Raw genomic sequence first — 8,623 nt, forward strand, 5'->3', positions numbered from 1 at the left:
CAACATGGGGTTGAGAAGCGCAACAACTCGCAAGACTGGAAAAACTAAACTTTAGACGCTTGCATAGAGTTACCATCTATGAAATCAAATGGATAATTTGCGAATCTCGCAGTGAGTCGGAGCACATCAGATCACACTGTCTGACACGCGAGGACATTTAAAACAGAAACATGCGCTCTCATTATTGGGTTCAAGGTGCAGGACGCAGCCCAGATTTCAGGAGGTTCACGGTGAGATATAGTATGATTAAAGTTTTAAAGTGATTTTTTAATGCTTTTATTAACTTAAATACTTAGCATTTGATAAATGAAAGCACATAGGTCTATTGATTCATGAACAGTGTTTATCCTACTGGAAAAGTTGGTTTGGTGGTCTTAACTGGTTTTTAAGCCTTTGTCAGGTTGGTCTAGCTGGTTTTCAAAGGCTTTCAGCTGGTCAGGATGGGAGAATAGCTAGACTATTTGAAGACCAGCTTAGCAAGGCTTGGAAATCATCTTAAATGTGCCTCTCTCTCGCTCTCTCTCTCCTTCTCTCTCCTTAGCAGTACATTGTTGTTTTTTTGGAGGACCTTATAATGAGAGTCGTAAAGTAAAGTTTTGTAGCAACAGTCTACATTTTTCCAGCAGCCACTTTTCATTCATCTCTCAGTTTGAATTATCTTCTGCCCTTCTCTCACTTAAGGTCGTTGAAGTATCAGCAAGCAGTGAATCAGTGCAGAGTCCAGCACTCAATCCTAGGAAAAGGATTCATTCTGCAGAGGAAGTGCAATGCGGCAGCCGGCCAAACCCGGAGGGTGCCGGTTCAGTGTCCGTAACGGAGTTAAGTTATTCTGAGAACAAGCACGGGAGGGAAAGCCTGTGTCAGCGATGTCAAATCATTGCGAAGCAACTGAACAGGCAGGCGTGTGAGCTGGCCGAGCCAGGAACTCTGAAGGTTTGTGCATTCAACTAAACCATTAAATCAATTCATCTCAGGGCCTGTTACACCATGAAGACAGTGACTGTGGTTTAGAAATAATCATTTTCATCTTTTAAGACTAAACTCTTATTAAAAGCAGTAAAAGTTACTTTCTAACAATACCTATTACATAATAGCCTAATAAAGAATTGAGGAGAGTTCAAAAACCTTAAAAGGCGTAGTTCACTCAAAAATGAAAATTCAATCTTTCTTTTTTTTTCTCACATGTTGTTCCACACCTGTCTCACCTTTTTTCTTCATGGAACACAAAAGATAATGTTTGGCAGTCACAGTCTCTACTCAATTTTTTTGTATGGAGAAAAAAAATATTTAAATGTTAAGCTCGAAAGTGTTGGGTGACAAAAACATTCTAAACATTAAACAAAAACATTAGTCATTATGGCTAACATTTCCTTTTATGTTTCACAGAATAAAGAAAATCAAACAGGTGTGGAACAACATGGCAGGAAGTACATTTGTGATTAGTTTATATATATAGTTTGGGGTCAGCAAGTATTTTTCATTTTTTGAAAGAAATAAATAGTTTTATTCAGCAAGTATTCATTAAATTTATCAAAAGTGACATTAAAACATTTATATTACAAAAGATTTTTGGACTATCTTTTCATCTAAGAATTCTAAAAAATTGTATCACGGTTTCCACAAAAATACTAAAGTAATATTAAAGTGTGATGATAATAATAAATGTTTATTGAGCAGCAGATCAGCATATTAGAATGACTTCTGAAGGGTGACACTGAAGGCTGGAGTAATGTCTGCTAAAAATTCAGCTTAGCTATCACAGGAATAAATTACTTTTTAAAGATATATTAAGATAGAAACAGTTACTTTAAATTGTAATAATATTTCACTATTGTTTTTACTCTATTTTTGATCAAATAACTGTAGCCTTTGTGAACATAAAATACTTCTTACTGACCTCAAGAAGACCACATATTAATACACAAACATCTAAAATGTACAATCCGCATATGAATTTGATGTGGTGCGAGTTCAAAACACCATTTGACATTAACACTTTTGGACACATCGCTGTCGTTAAGGATAATGCCTACTCTATGAAGTTGAGATGGCAGTATTTTGACTTGTCTGCCTCTTCAGCCCACCATGCATCTAAAATACCCTTCGACAATGCTAAAAAATATGAGGTGTGCTACTTCTTTTTGACACTTCCACCCAGGTCTACCCTGTCCACAATGATTATTTTAGATGATAGTGAGATGGATTGCAGGTAAAACACATTTCAATGACCAGTAGAACCGTCCAACTCAGCAGGATTTTATGGTCCCATTAATCGTGAGCGATGACATACTTTGAGTGGCTATATTCAAGAGAAGATCTGCTGAGATGAATGTAAGCAGTCATGCCTATCATTGGTGATGAGAGTTCTGATTATATTAACTGTCCTGGCAGCGGCCCACCTTAGTCTTTCACTGAAGAATCAGCTCAAACTAAACTGCATCTAAGTTTATAGTATGTTTATGGCAGAAGCATAACTTTTAATGAAAATCTCCAGTCCCTTTATACTTACAAAAGCTTATTTACTTATAAATGTATAAAGATAATCTTTTCATCTTAATTTAACAGTTTAGTCTCTGACTCATTAAACATTGTCATTGACTTACATTTATTTAGAGCTAGCCCACTTGTTTCCTTTGTTATTGCTTGTATTTATTATGCAGTGACATCATTATTTATGAGTGTTAATATTGTCTTCTGTCCATGCTTGTATACAGCAGCACTTGGTAGTTATTGTTCTTAGCAACAATGCATGTAAAGGGAAGTGTTGAAGTGATACCATCTGAAAAGGAAGTTAAAGCCACCTAACTTTTACCACTCAATGAAAGTGTGATCCTGTTGGCTTGGTAATGCATTTCCTCAAATGACCAGAGGCTGTGCATTCCTTCACGTTGACTGGGATTATAAAGAGTTGGACCTGACCATGAACCTCCTGTTTTGAAGTTTTGTCTTTCAAACTGACCCAGCCACAGGAATGAATAGTTTGTATCAGGCAAGCACATTTTCAGATACTTATACATTCTTAAAAATAGGTCTCAAAGGTTTTTGCTGTAGTAGAAGAACCAACATTGCCAACAATGAACCTTTATTTTTAGAATTTTTGTAATCATTCTCTCTAGAAAGAATATTTGTTGCTTCTTTATGATGGGTAGGATTCATTTAATAAAAACATAATTAATTAATAATAAAGACCATATTTAGCACTTAATAACACTTTCAGGCAGTACCATAATGCAGCAGTGCTGGGCTATAAAGCTATATTGTCTGGTTCAGTCACCCACCTTTTGATTACAACATATTTCAAGGTTTATTTTGGGGACACTCACTTGTTTTGGGAAAGTCCAGCTCTGCTAGTTGGCTAATAAAAATGTGCTTTCCAGTACCTCCCTTATGCACTGGGACATAACAATTCCATCCCAAAACTGTAGATCATCCAGTCTGAGGCCATTTTAGAGGCATTTATTAAAAGGATTGTTCACCCAAATATGAAAATTCTGTCACCATTTAGTCACGTTGTTTAGTCAAGTTGTTCCAAACCTGTATGACTTGCTTTCTTCTGTTGAGCACAAAGTAAGATATTTTAAAGAATGTTGGTAACTAAACAGCCATTGACTTACATAGTACATAATATATAATACATAGTATTTTTTTTCCATACTCTGGAAGTCTTCCATCAACTGTTTGTGCTCAACAGAGAAAAGAAACTCATACAGGTTTGGAACAAATTGAGGGTGAGTAAATGGTGACTGAATTTAGATTTTTGGATAAATTATCCCTTTGAGAATATTTATTGCTTTGGTTAATCATTTTGGACATTAGAAAGGTGCAGCTTGATAATTAAAGATTAATTTCAGACAAGTGACTAGGATTGTGAAAGGTCTATTTTGCATTTTAACTATCGATTTCAGCATAGCAAAATATAACAAACATGGTTTGATTCAGTTTTATGAAGGATTCACTAAAAAAAACAAAGATAGACAAACTACAATCCAGTCTTGTTTTCTTAATAAAAAGTATTTGGAAGACTAGCAAAGCATGGACAGAATAAATAGTTGCTTTCCTAGACTCTATAATTATAAGCCTGGAGATAAGATGTGGTAAAGCTGTAAAATGTGCAAGGACATTTTCTTCTCAGCCGTCTCAGACAGAGTTAAATTATTTGTCAGCTCAGACAATCAAGTCTGGGTCCAGACAGTCAGATTAAGCTGTAAAATACCCCTGCAAAGGCTGAGCGTTCAACAAAAGCAAGATGAAAGAATCCCAAGCCACTTTTAGCACACAATGATTCTGTCAATACCAGACTCCATAAGTTTGCCTCATGGAGTCGTATCTCACAGAAAGAGTTTAAATTAAAAAGTGTAATGGCAGTCTAAATCCATTCTGACTCGTCAATGAAAAACAAATTGGATTGTAGAATGGGGAGATTTATCTCAATTTCAGATCATTGTGATCACATAACAGTGGGTCACCCCATGAATTAAAAACAAATCCTTGTGTAGCAGATCTGCAGAAGGAAGATTTAGAGATAACTTTAAAGAGTACTCATATGGGATTTTTTCCCCCAGCCAAAATATATATATTAAAAATACAAGGAAATATAAGTAAATAAAATTATTTGATAACATGTAAATATATTTAAAAATCAATATTAGCAATTTGTGGCTATTTTTTGTATATTTTTCCTGTATGGTACTGGGGCAGATTTAGCTTTAGAGACTTGATATTTGGGTTGAAATATAGTAAGCATTTTCAAAAGGTCTGAAAGCCATTGTAAATGTTATTACAATTTTGAATGTTCAGTGAAATTATCATACAACATAGCAAAAGCAAATTAAGGGTCTGAATTACTCCAGGCCATCACAATATAGTATTTGAGGTTACATGGCTTAAAGCCACATTATGATCTCTGCAAAGGCATGTGATATTAAATATTTATTGGTAAGACTAACAATAGCATTATTTAGTCAGCTGTGTGGTTTTCATTTTGGCACAATACTTTTCTTTTGAGTATATGTGGGAGTTTTTATCACTACAGACATGTAACTCAAAAACACATGATTTGTGCACAACTAATGACTTGTTTTCACCCTTTAACCTTTTTGTCCATCATTCTGCAAAGGTATTCTTACTTATATTCCTGCTATTCTAAATGATAGTGCTGTTTTACATGTAATGTTGCGCTTTTGTTTTCTCAATTTACAGTCATAATCCACTTCAGTGGTTTTCTTTAACCAGTCCTGAGGCATGTTGGGACATTTCTGAGTGCTGGCCCTTTGAAAATCCCCTAAAATGCCAGAGTAAAGAACCTAAAGGCTCCCAGCATGTTTTGCTTTTACGGTTACTGGTAAAATCACCCCTGAACATTTTCCTATCTGTGAGCTTTAGAACAGTAAGCATCTGACTGCCCCCCTGTGTTCAACACTAGTATAAACTGGGGAACATCCGGCTCTGAAAATATTTACTGAAGGTATTGAGAGGACTACTTACCAAGCAGTGCTTTCTAGTTAAAAAGGATGATTACTACTATCAGCCAGGACCACCCTATGGAGAATCACCTGACAGTAAATTCATGGGAAAGTCTCAGAAGAGGCCGGCTGTGGTCTCACTGGAGGGGGTGAAGCAATCTCAAAGAAATAAACTGGGATGGAATGATGTGCTGGTCCATGTGATGAAAATTTATACCTGTACATGTCCCTGCTGTCTCAGCAGTCAGTCTGCCAGGCATGACCGCAGTTTATAGGGAAAAGTAAGTGGGGTACTTTCCCAAGGGGACCATGGCTTCCTTTTTTAAAGGTTTATACCTATAGCAAGGGTCTCTCCCTCCCTCTATGAGAATATTCTTCCAGTCGTCTTGTCCTTGGCTTGTTTGCAGGTGACCTTTTGGCACTGCAAGCACTCTTTTTAGTTTTCCAACTGCGATACATTGTGTAGGGCAAAAGGCTAAGGCTGAGGTGGTCCCTGAGGATCACATTCTTCCCTCCTGTGTATCCTTTTGCTCAAAGTGTGCGACAGTTTCAAAAATCATTTGTGCACTTGATGTAATCTGCTATGCAGTCAAAGCCTCGTTTATCTCCATCACTGAAGCGGTTCATTATTTAAGTCCATTTCCTACCTGTTATTTCTCCTTCCAAACTCTGGACATGGAAAGATTTACTGTAGTGAATAGGTAATCTTCAGAGCGTTTGTGGCCAGATGACATATCATCACTGTGCTCTTCTCTGTCACTCTCCCCCTTCCATCCTGTGCTGATTATGTCATGCCCTGAGGGGTCACAACTTGTCCATCACAGATCAATCCATCACACTGATGGGACCTGGTTGTCATAGCAACCTGTTTGAAGGCTGGAAGGAGACTCACAAGGCTTTCTTGCACATCCATCCTCATCTGTCTGTATGTGTGTCCACTTATTGAATGAACCAAAATATTTTAAATAGTTGATGATGTATTAATCTAAACAACTGCAAAAATCTATAAAAGTAAATGAAGTTATAAAATGAAAAATATGTTCAGTTAAAAAAAAAATGTTTTTAAGTTTATTTTTTAAGTTTAATGTTTTAAGTCTACTTTGCTCAACAAGGCTGCAGTTATTTGATCAAAATTACAGAAAAATAATTTTACATATTATTACAATTTAAAATAACTGTTTTCTAATTTATATAGATTTAATAAGTAAAATGTAATTACTCTAGTTTTCAGAGTCAAGTGAAACCATTCTAATATGCTGATTTGCTGCTCAAGAAACTTTTCTCATATTTATCAATATTGAAAACAGTTGTGCTGCTTAATATTTCTGTGGAATGCAAATTAAACAATATATTAAAAAATAGACTAACAATATGCTACTGGCTTCTATGATAATTTGATCTCTTTTTAGAAATAATACAAAACAAAATTAATCACACAAATGCATTAATTGTGTTAACAAAAATATAATAGAATATTTACAGATACTATAATACAGTCTTAACTTTTTTATTTTTCAAAATTTTAACTTTGCATGTCCATTAATCACATTAATGAAATGTTCGCATATGTGGCCACCATGGCACTTTTGTATGCTTATCCGGCCACTGTGGAGTTTTGTCTCTGGTGAGTCCAAAATAATGAGAGTGACCTTTGATTCTCTCTGGAGTCTCAAAGGCCGGGTGAGTCGTTCTGCAGGTAAAGAGCGGCTGCACTCCTGCAGATGAGCGCAGAGCTCAGATCAATGCTGCATTTGCATTAATCACTCCAGAGTGCTCATTCACAGCTAACACATGATGACTGATGAATGTGTGAGTGGGAACATGTGTGAGTAGTGGGTTATGAAGTGCCCGGGCTGTGGAACCGAGCCAGGAGCTAATCAGGGTATTGCACTACATACGGAGACCCTACAAATCAGCACCTGTGTGGGACAAACACCAGCATGGAAAACTCCATAGTATTCCACCAACAGTTGCCATTCTAGCTCCCCACAGGGGGAAAAAAAGATCACATACCCAGCACATCTGGCATGAAGAGGCAAAGTATCATGAGCAGGCCCAGATTGAATGTGCAGCCCTCTTTCAGATTTGAACTGATATTTGGATATTGTGAAATTCGGAAGAGCAGATTTAAACATGACGAAATGTGCTAAACATACTACAATAACAGTAATACACTCTTATTCGCCCGGGCTGTGGAACCGAGCCAGGAGCTAATCAGGGTATTGCACTACATACGGAGACCCTACAAATCAGCACCTGTGTGGGACAAACACCAGCATGGAAAACTCCATAGTATTCCACCAACAGTTGCCATTCTAGCTCCCCACAGGGGAAAAAAAAAGATCACATACCCAGCACATCTGGCATGAAGAGGCAAAGTATCATGAGCAGGCCCAGATTGAATGTGCAGCCCTCTTTCAGATTTGAACTGATATTTGGATATTGTGAAATTCGGAAGAGCAGATTTAAACATGACGAAATGTGCTAAACATACTACAATAACAGTAATACACTCTTATTGGTTGCTGAAAGTATAATCCAATTAGTCAAAATAATGAATAAAACAAAATACAAATTGCAAGGAATGCTTAGAGATTTAAATAATGGGTGTTCAGATTTCTTTTTGTGAAATCTTTTTGTGTAATTTTATGGGTGCAGGTGCAGTGTGGGCCGGGTCATGAAATAGAAATAAAAATGTAAAAAATTGTGAATATCCTGTCACAGTAAGCTTTGAAAATTCAAAATTACTTTGGACCATGCAAAAAATTGGCAACAGGATATGATGTCAGGCACTAGGGTGGGGGTTCTCAACCAGTGAGCCTTAGTGAACTTCTAAGATCATTTAAAATTATTTAAAATATGAAAAAACAAGCATTAAAATCAACTAAAAAACAAAAAAAAATCTATATATTTCTTATTTAAAATCGCCCTTAATTATCGCTTTTTCTCTTTCCTTTTCATGATCCAGGATTTTTTTTTATATAAAAACCTAATTTTAAAAGTTGGTTTTGTATACCTGGAAAAGTCATGTAAATTAATAAAATCTTAGCAATAACTCCATGGGAGTTATTTTTATAATAATCTTTTTATATAAAATTTTCCTAGTGATGCCAAGATTGCAAATACTTTAAATTGAGTAAAAAAAATGTAAATCTAGTAAA

Source organism: Sinocyclocheilus grahami, unplaced genomic scaffold, assembly GCF_001515645.1.
Source record: "Sinocyclocheilus grahami isolate Dianchi unplaced genomic scaffold, SAMN03320097.WGS_v1.1 scaffold1391.1, whole genome shotgun sequence".
Taxonomy (NCBI): Eukaryota; Metazoa; Chordata; class Actinopteri; order Cypriniformes; family Cyprinidae; genus Sinocyclocheilus; species Sinocyclocheilus grahami.